We start from the raw sequence: 11,383 nt of genomic DNA on the forward strand, positions 1-11,383 counted from the left end.
GTCACTGCCTTCAGGAAGTGACAAGATAGGTGCGGTGGTTAACTTCTGCTTCAGGGTTTGAAATGCTGATTCTTATTCGTTCTCTCAAACGAACTTCTTCCCTTTGTGAGTCAGTGCGGTCAAAGGACGCGCAATCAACGAAAAACCTTCAATAAATCTCCGGTAATAACCGGCAAGGCCTAGAAATTGGCGGATGTGAGTTGGAGTAGTGGGTGTCTCCCACTTACTGATAGCCTCGATCTTTGCGGGATCAACTTTGATACCTTGATCACTCACAATATGACCCAGAAATTGGACTTCCTTCAACCAAAATTCACACTTAGAGAATTTGGCATAAAGTTGCTCTTGTCTCAAGAGTTCAAGCACTAGTCGGAGATGTTGCTAATGTTCTTCTTCACTCTTGGAGTAGATGAGGATATCATCTATGAAGACGATAACGAACTGTGACGATCGCTCCAAATCCATATGGACGAACACGTCATTCATCGATTTCATTGCGAGGTATTTGACCTCTATATGATATGTTTTATAAACATTGCATTCTTTTGAAAAGGCAAACCAAATATGAATATTTAAATCAAAGGTTTTCGACATCTGATGATTTCTACATATAGACAATCACTGTAAATAATAGTTTACAACAGTACTTCCGTTGACAATGCAGTCAAAATAAGATACATGGTGATGATTTGGTGAATGCAACGTTTTCTTGAAAAATATGCCATGTAAGACTCCATGCACATAGCTTGTCTATCATATAAGCAAACAGCGGAAGATTTCTAGGAAACCTGAGAATAAACATGCTAACAAGTGTCAACACAAAGGTTGGTGAGTTCATAGTTTTAGTGTTTCGCATAATCTGTATATAAAAGTGGATCACAAGATTTCAGTTGTTTCATCCAGAAACGTTTATCAAAATATTCTACGAAATTGAGCACCCTGGTAACTAAACTTAACGTATATATAATTTGTACCCTTTGTATAATCATATTAATAATACACGCAAACCAACGTGTACGCTTCTCAAATAGCATACATCCGTTAAAAGGCTAGAGCTCTAGCTCGGACGGGGATATCAAGCCCTATGGATCCATATACAACTACTCGCGCCCACCAGTTCTTATAACCGGCAGTTACTAGTTACCAAAGCTAAGGGATTTTCGGTTCAAACTCGGTGTAGAATTTAGTATGTACTTGTATCCATTGCGTTTAAAATAAAGTGCATGTATTCTCAGCCCAAAAATATAGATTGCAAAAGCAATTAAAAAGGGAGCAAATGAAACTCACCTTAGCAGCACATAAGTCATTCATCAAAAAGTGACCGTAACTCGGAATGCAAGATTAACCGTAGATCTCAACCTAGAGAACATATGTTGGTCAATACATGTCTAATAAACTAGGTTGGGTTATAGTGTATCACAATCCTAATGCTCGAGATCGACATACAAAAGTTATCAAAAGTCATTTCAAAAAGCCAATTTCACTGTAGCAATTCACTGTAGCAAAGTCAATTTCACTGTAGTAAATAGTGATTTTCGAAAACACTGTAGCATTTTGGGTACTGTAGCAATTTGAAAATACTGTAGCAAATTAGTGTTTTACTGGTTCATCTTAAATGCTTTAGTTAACTTATCTAAATATCAATCGAATCAATAAACGAATGTTACTATCGTTTACTAAATAACTTGAAATTATATATATGTATATATCTTTTTAATATATAAATCAGTTTTTAAATACACATTGAAAGTTATCTATAAATAAATTTTAATAATAAATATTTCAACTTATCATATATATTCAAATAGATATTTAAACCAATAAGTTTAATGTACGGTATCAAACAATTAATACATTGTTACCTTTTCAAGTTATAGTATATATGTATCTATTTACATATAATTGTTCGCGAATCGTCGAAAACAACCGAAGGGTATTTAAATATATAAAAGTAGTTCAAAAATTTTGAGATTCAGTTTTACAGACTTTGCTTATCGTGTCAGAAATGTTAATCATACAAAGATTAAGTTTAAATTTGGTCAGAAATTTCTGGGTCATCACACGAACTTATCCAGGTATGGCTTGCATACACGATTCATGAGGTCCATGAATACAGCGGGTGCGTTGGTTAAACCGAACGGCATCACGAGAAACTCATAATGACCATAGCGGGTTCTGAACGCAGTCTTCATCACATCACTCTCCTTCACCCTCAATTGGTGATAACCGGATCGCAAATCGATCTTGGAATAAACGCTAGATCCTTGCAGCTGATCGAAAAGATCGTCAATTCTGGGAAGGGGATACCGATTCTTAATCGTCAACTTGTTCAGCTCACGATAATCGATACACATGCGGAAAGATATGTGATGACCCTGAAATTTCTGACCAAATTTAAACTTAATCTTTGTATGATTAACATTTCCGACACGATAAGCAAAGTCTGTAAAACTGAATCTCAAAATTTTTGAACTATTCAAATACCTTTCGGTTGTTCTCGACGATTCGCGAACAATTATATATATATATATATATATATATATATATATATATATATATATATATATATATATATATATATATACACTTTAACTTGAAAACATAACAACGTATTAATTGTTTAATACCGTACATTAAACTTATTGGTTTAAATATTTATTTGAATATATATGATAAGTTGGAATATTAATTGTATGAATAACTTGCGACGTATATTTAAAACTTGTTTATGAATGTTGAAAATATATATTAACTTGGTTATAAAACGATTTGTTATTATATATATATCAACAAATAGCGAGACAATGATTTATAGAAGTAAATGACCAAAACACTCAAAAGTTTAAGATACACTTTGAATGATATAGTTTATTGATAATTTAAGACTATATTTTGACAAAGGTACGAGTCACAAAATGTAAATTGCGAGTTTTCTAAGCGTACAAAAATGCGTTCGAGAAACCGGAACCAGGACATAAGTCGAGTGACAACGTACGAGTCATCGGAATGAAAATTACAAGTCAACTATGCACATGAATTTAATATAATATATAATTAATTATTTAAATTATATATATTATATATATTATATTTAATTATGTCGACAAACAAGAAAACAAAAAATATGTGAGCTGGATCTGACGGCCATGCGATCGCATGGGAAATAGGCATAAAACTCATGCGAGTGCATGAGCTCATGCAAGTGCATGAGATTTGCACTAAAATCCCATGCACTCGCATGGGCATCAGAATCAGGAATTATGGCTATAAATACCAGGTTTCTTGCGCATGTTTTTTTACACATATTACTTCGTAAGTATTTATTTATTATAATTATTATTATTATTATTATTATTATTATTATTATTATTATTAATATTATTATTATTATATTATTAAGATTATTATTATTATTAATCTTAATATTTTTAGTAATATTATACATAAAATATTACGACGAGGTCATGAGCGTGTCACTTTCAAAACAAGCTTCAAACGGGATAGAACTAAGGAAATTATGGGTTATATCTATGGAGGTTATGGGTAATGTTCATGGGTATTGTTCGCAAGTCAAACCTAGTATTTATCATCTCTGTTGCGTCTACGTACTTTCCTGCAATATTGAATCTCAGTATTGATACGTGAGCATTCATATCTTATCTTTTATATATTAATAGTGTATACATGTCTAGTGCTCGAGTATATATTTATACATGCTTGTATGCTAAATTTCGTCGTTAAACAGTTTATAATGAATCACGAATTAAATACATATATTACTGGTAAAAGGTATATGATATACATGTTTTCGGAAAGCTGGCGAAAAATCAATAACTTTTCATTTAGAAATCGCGTAATTTCGATGAACGAATCAAAAGATATGATCAACTGAATTATAATTAACGTTAATTGGAATTGCTTTTGAATCTGCAATTAATATTTAAAAAACCTGTTTATGAGATTGATAAAATACTACTAGCCAAGTAAATGAATCCTTATATAAGGCACGTCTCGTTTTGTTGAACAATTGTCAAAATTGACTTTTTGAAATGACTTTTGATAACTTTTGTATGTCGATCTCGAGCATTAGGATTGTGATACACTATAACCCAACCTAGTTTATTAGACATGTATTGACCAACATATGTTCTCTAGGTTGAGATCTACGGTTAATGTCACACCCCCCAAAATGGACCAGAGGTAATTGTGACCAATTATATCATAACACAGTTGTATAAACGAGAACGACTCTATATGAGACTTTTTAAATAAAACCTTTGTTAATAAAACAGCGGAAGCAGTAATACATGTTTACATTATTATTAAAACGTAAAATAAATGTTTATGAACTAAAATATAATATGCGATGTGGACTCCATGCAAGCATCAAACCTATCATCACAAAGTTGCAAACAGCTAGCTCAATCATCACCTGAGACAAAACATGCTTAAAGTGTCAACCAAAAAGATTGAGTGAAATTCACAGGTTTATAAATAATATCCAAAGTTTTAGACCACAAGATTTAGTTTAAAGTTGATTGATATAGAAATATCAATCTAAAAGTGTTGCTGCATTTTGTAATATCGCTACTAAACAAGTTTACCCTATGACACCTTGTACTGTCAGTGTCGTGGAATCATTATTATGTAACCAAAGACCAACGGTCGAATGGTTAGAGACGTTACTCTCAATAGGCCTACTCACAATAATTAAGTTTGCATTTAAACATAGCAATTAACGATATTACGGTAGGGATTTAGCATGAATCAAAGCATGACAGCATAGTTAACAATTTAGTACTTGTGTCTAGGCGTAAAACAGTTATAAAGTAAGCATGTGTCTCACCCCAAAAGTTGTAAAACAGTTATGAAACAGTAAAAAGTGGGGCTATGAAGTTCACCTTAGTAGCACAAAAGAGTATTCCACAAAAGAATTGAACGGAAGGACGTGACCGAGATCTCAACCTAGAGATAGAACGTATGATCAGACATTGCCTAACAGACAATAATATATAGTACTATATTGATAGTAATGGTTCACTAAAGAATTTCCATTTTCGGAAGGTTACTATTTATGGAAAGTTTCCACTTATAGTAATTTTCCAATTTTAGAAAGTTCGGGTTAATCTTTAGCAAGATGTTGTACAACTCTACTCAAACTTCGTTGCTATCAAATAAGTCAGGAATGACCAGATGTAACCGGGGGCCCAGGATTCTTGACCAGAATCTAAGTCATGGCATTCGAGATCCACAAGCTTACCCATAAATGGCAACCTAGACATCATTCACTTACGACCGTGAGTAGCGATGAAGTTCACATGAATTATACATTATCTTTGATTAACCTTCACTTTAGGTGTATACACACAACGAATTATTAATGTACTTAATAATTATATATGTGATAATATAACCTAAGTTTTATTTAATATTTAGTTATTATACATTAGTATGTCTTATATATATTAAATATAATTACCTTTAAATAAATACCTAAATTACTTCAAAAATAATAGTGTTTTATTAAACGAACATTATTCAAAAAATGTCTAAATAATAAACTAAATATCTAAAAATTACATACATAATTTTTATAGTCTTAGTTAATCATATAGATTAGTAGAAAAATTTAAGAAAACGTTTTTTATTATATATTTTGTATTTATTTTTGTTTTTACCCTTAATGTATTCACAAAACAATTTTAATTCTACATAATTACTAAATAAACCCAAATAATTATTTTTATAATTTTTATAAGTTTCTATCAGTCTAATAACCTGTAGAAAAATATTTAAATTTTTTTTTATTATTTTATATTTATTCTTAATTTACCTTTGAATTACATAATAATAGAGTTTAATTATATAATAAATACCAATTCGACCCAAGTAATTATTTTTATAATTTTTTTAGATCTATATAAGTTTTAAAAACTCAGAAAAAAATTATATATATTTTATATTTGGTTAAAAGTATTTATTACGAATTTTACATTGTTTTTACGTTTAAACACTACATAATTCGTATTTAATTATAAATAATATTCCATAAATTATCAAAATTATTTTTATGCATCATAACACTTATAATACTAATTATAACATATAAACATAATTAATTTTGAATTTTACAAAGAATATACAATAAATATAAATATAAATGACAATATTGAAAAAAATTAATAAAAATAGAAAGTACCTCAAATTTTCTTCAAGGTTTTGAGAGAATAACTTAAGTTTTTGTGTTTGGTAAGAAAAAATGAATGAGGAGCCATGTATTTATAGGTAAAAAATGGTTGGTGAAAAGAAAAAAAAATAATAAAATAAATGTGCCAATTTTGACAAAATAATAAAAACATGTTAAAAATGTTTTTAATAAGTTTTTGTTTTTGAAAATATTTAGTCAAAATTCATGGGCTCATTATTTAATTTATAAAAAAAAATCTTATTTCTTTTTATTTTTATTTTTTTATAAGCTAAAAATATATATATAATGATTAAAATAACTTATCATTTAATTAATAATTATGTTTCATATAGTTTTAAATATAATACGCATTAATATTAATATTAACTAAAGTTATTTTATATAATTAGTGTAAACTTTAGTTAACAAAAAGTGTCGACTAAAAATAAATATTTGATCAATGTCAAATTTAATTATATATTACGTATAGATAACAACCCTATAGTCAAATTAGTCAATTCAGGTATGGAAATATGAGGGTTGTTATAGTACCTACCCATTAAAAGAAATTTCGTCCCGAAATTTAGTTGTTGCCATTAATCGGTGTTGTTCGTACATAGACGAGGATATTTACGTTTTATTTGGTTTTTACGTTCCCAGGTATGCTCGGGGCCTTGCGTGAATTCCAACGGATAGAATATTGTTCTGTTTCAAGAATTAAAATCATACAAACCATAATTTCTACAAGTTCTTCTATGAAGTGCATTTTATTATTAATGCGGAGATCATTCAAAATGATGATGTTATACAAGTCATTTCAGTAAATTGGATATATAAAATGTGTTATGAATAATATCGAGCTCATTTAAACCTTGAGCGTTTATGCCACCACGCTAGGGTAGACAAAATAGAAAGGAGTTCATGAAAATCATAGTCGTGAAATTTGATAGAGATTGTCATTCTTTACAACAAGAATGATGAATATGAGTTGAAAATATTGTTTTATCAACATTGGGTAATATGGATAAAACGATTCGATTATAGGAAGAGTATAAATGAAGTTATCTTAAAAGTTTGAAATAAGGAAATATCAGTTTGCCTTAACTTTTGACATAATTAAAGGTGATTTCCGGAATTCAAGGGATTTAAAGAAAATCTTTATAATCTGTATAAGATTTGATTCTCCGGTAATTAAGGAAATTAAAATTGCCTTGATTGTTGTGTCTGAAATTTTGCTATAAATTAGCTTCTTTTGTTTCATTATCTTCACCACTTCTATACTTTCTTTCTCGATTCATACTTCCAAAGATTGTGAAAATGCTCCATCCAGTTCTTATCCTGGATATTTTTCTGACTATCGTTTCTGTCATTCTTCTTTTTCATTTACCCCCAGAGGAATCTGTTTACTTCTACAATTACCTTGGGGTTATAGTGTTTTTAATTCTCCCGTGTCTTTATGTTGCTATACGCATTGATATACACGGTTTGTAATTTCCGTGTTGTTATCGGGCTTTATATTTTCCCTTATATGTCAGAGCTCTATGCTCTTGTTTTTCCTTCCCGACTTCAAGTCAAGCGAATAATGATCTAGAATTCGTAGGTATGGAGTTTCAAATGATCATAATATACAAAGCAGAAGGAAAGGTAATAGCACGATTTGATTTGTCAAATTACTAGAATTACTAAGGATAGAACTATCAAGAATATATGTTCTTGATATGTTCAGAGGTTAAGTAGAATGTAAAAGTCATGTAACATGGCAAATGATGATTATAAAATCTATGAATCATCATCTTCCATTAAAAATTTAGCATGACTTACTGTAATATAATCACGTTGGCCTGACATCATTATATTATACTAACTCATGCTTCAATTCCCAACACTACCTCAAATCATTCAAAATTTAAACTTGTATGTTATAGAAATATAGAAACTAAAACAGTTTCCTTTATTATGTAACACAGAAAGTGCGAAGTGATAAATAATTTCGGACAAGAGTAGTTATGAATGTATCTTCAGAAATATGGAGGATATTTATAACGAAAGATACGATGATATCTTAGAATTTACTACCAATCTGTCACACCCCCCAAAATGGACCAGGGGTAATTGTGACCAATCATATCATAACACAGTTGTATAAACGAGAACGACTCTATATGAGACTTTTTAAATAAAACCTTTGTTAATAAAACAGTGGAAGCAGTAATACATGTTTACATTATTATTAAAACGTAAAATAAATGTTTATGAACTAAAATATAATATGCGATGTGGACTCCATGCAAGCATCAAACCTATCATCAGAAAGTTGCAAACAGCTAGCTCAATCATCACCTGAGACAAAACATGCTTAAAGTGTCAACCAAAAAGGTTGAGTGAAATTCACAGGTTTATAAATAATATCCAAAGTTTTAGACCACAAGATTTAGTTTAAAGTTGATTGATATAGAAATATCAATCTAAAAGTGTTGCTGCATTTTGTAATATCGCTACTAAACAAGTTTACCCTATGACACCTTGTACTGTCAGTGTCGTGGAATCATTATTATGTAACCAAAGACCAACGGTCGAATGGTTAGAGACGTTACTCTCAATAGGCCTACTCACAATAATTAAGTTTGCATTTAAACATAGCAATTAACGATATTACGGTAGGGATTTAGCATGAATCAAAGCATGACAGCATAGTTAATAATTTAGTACTTGTGTCTAAGCGTAAAACAGTTATAAAGCAAGCATGTGTCTCACCCCAAAAGTTGTAAAACAGTTATGAAACAGTAAAAAGTGGGGCTATGAAGTTCACCTTAGTAGCACAAAAGAGTATTCCACAAAAGAATTGAACGGAAGGACGTGACCGAGATCTCAACCTAGAAATAGAACGTATGATCAGACATTGCCTAACAGACAATAGTATATAGTACTATATTGATAGTAATGGTTCACTAAAGAATTTCCATTTTCGGAAGGTTACTATTTATGGAAAGTTTCCATTTATAGTAATTTTCCAATTTTAGAAAGTTCGGGTTAATCTTTAGCAAGATGTTGTACAACTCTACTCAAACTTCGTTGCTATCAAATAAGTCAGGAATGACCAGATGTAACCGGGGGCCCAGGATTCTTGACTAGAATCTAAGTCATGGCATTCGAGATCCACAAGCTTAACTATAAATGGAAACCTAGACATCATTCACTTACGACCGTGAGTAGCGATGAAGTTCACATGAATTATACATTATCTTTGATTAACCTTCACTTTAGGTGTATACACACAACGAATTATTAATGTACTTAATAATTATATATGTGATAATATAACCTAAGTTTTATTTAATATTTAGTTATTATACCTTAGTATGTCTTATATATATTAAATATAATTACCTTTAAATAAATACCTAAATTACTTCAAAAATAATAGTGTTTTATTAATCGAACATTATTCAAAAAATATCTAAATAATAAATTAAATATCTAAAAATTACATACATAATTTTTATAGTCTTAGTTAATCATATAGATTAGTAAAAAAATTTAAGAAAACGTTTTTATTATATTTTTGTATTTATTTTTGTTTTTACCCTTAATGTATTCACAAAACAATTTTAATTCTACATAATTACTAAATAAACCCAAATAATTATTTTTATAATTTTTATAAGTTTCTATCAGTCTAATAACCTATAGAAAAATATTTAAATTTTTTTTTTATTATTTTATATTTATTCTTAATTTACCTTTGAATTACATAATAATAGAGTTTAATTATATAATAAATACCAATTCGACCCAAGTAATTATTTTTATAATTTTTTCAGATCTATATAAGTTTTAAAAACTCAGAAAAAATTATATATATTTTATTTTTGGTTAAAAGTATTTATTACAAATTTTACATTATTTTTACGTTTAAACACTACATAATTCGTATTTAATTATAAATAATATTCTATAAATTATCAAAATTATTTTTATGCATCATAACACTTATAATACTAATTATAACATATAAACATAATTAATTTTGAATTTTACAAAGAATATACAATAAATATAAATATAAATGACAATATTGAAAAAAATTAATAAAAATAGAAAGTACCTCAAATTTTCTTCAAGGTTTTGAGAGAATAACTTAAGTTTTTGTGTTTGGTAAGAAAAAATGAATGAGGAGCCATGTATTTATAGGTAAAAAATGGTTGGTGAAAAGAAAAAAAAATAATAAAATAAAGGTGCCAATTTTGACAAAATAATAAAAACATGTTAAAAATGTTTTTAATAAGTTTTTATTTTTGAAAATATTTAGTCAAAATTCATGGGCTCATTATTTAATTTATAAAAAAAATCTTATTTCTTTTTTTTTATTTTTTTATAAGCTAAAAATATATATATAATGATTAAAATAACTTATCATTTAATTAATAATTATGTTTCATATAGTTTTAAATATAATACGCATTAATATTAATATTAACTAAAGTTATTTTATATAATTAGTGTAAACTTTAGTTAACAAAAAGTGTCGACTAAAAATAAATATTTGATCAATGTCAAATTTAATTATATATTACGTATGGATAACAACCCTATAGTCAAATTAGTCAATTCAGGTATGGAAATATTAGGGTTGTTATAGTTAATCTTGAATTCCGAGTTACGGTCACTTTTTGATGAATGACTTATGTGCTGCTAAGGTGAGTTTCATTGATCCCTTTTTAATTGCTTTTGCAATATATTTTTGGGCTGAGAATACATGCAATTTATTCTAAACGCAATGGACAAAAGTACATACTAAATTCTACACCGAGTTTGAACCAAAAATCCCTTAGCTTTGGTAACTAGTAACTGTCGGTTATAAGAACCGATGGGCGCGAATAGAGGTATATGGATCCTTAGGGCTTGATATCCTCGTTTGAGCAAGAGCGCTAGCCTTTTAACGGACGTATGCTATTTGAGAAGCGTACACGTTGGTTTGCGTGTATTATTAAGATGATTATACAAAGGGTATAAAATATGTATACGTTAAGTTTAGTTACCAGGGTGCTCAATTTCGTAGAATATTTTGATAAACGTTTCTGGATGAAACAACTGAAAACTTGTGATTCACCTTTATATACAGATTATGCGCAACATTAAAACTATGAACTCACCAACCTTTGTGTTGACACTTTTAAGCATGTTTATTCTCAGATT

This window comes from Rutidosis leptorrhynchoides, chromosome 1 (genome assembly GCF_046630445.1).
Source record: "Rutidosis leptorrhynchoides isolate AG116_Rl617_1_P2 chromosome 1, CSIRO_AGI_Rlap_v1, whole genome shotgun sequence".
Lineage (NCBI taxonomy): Eukaryota > Viridiplantae > Streptophyta > Magnoliopsida > Asterales > Asteraceae > Rutidosis > Rutidosis leptorrhynchoides.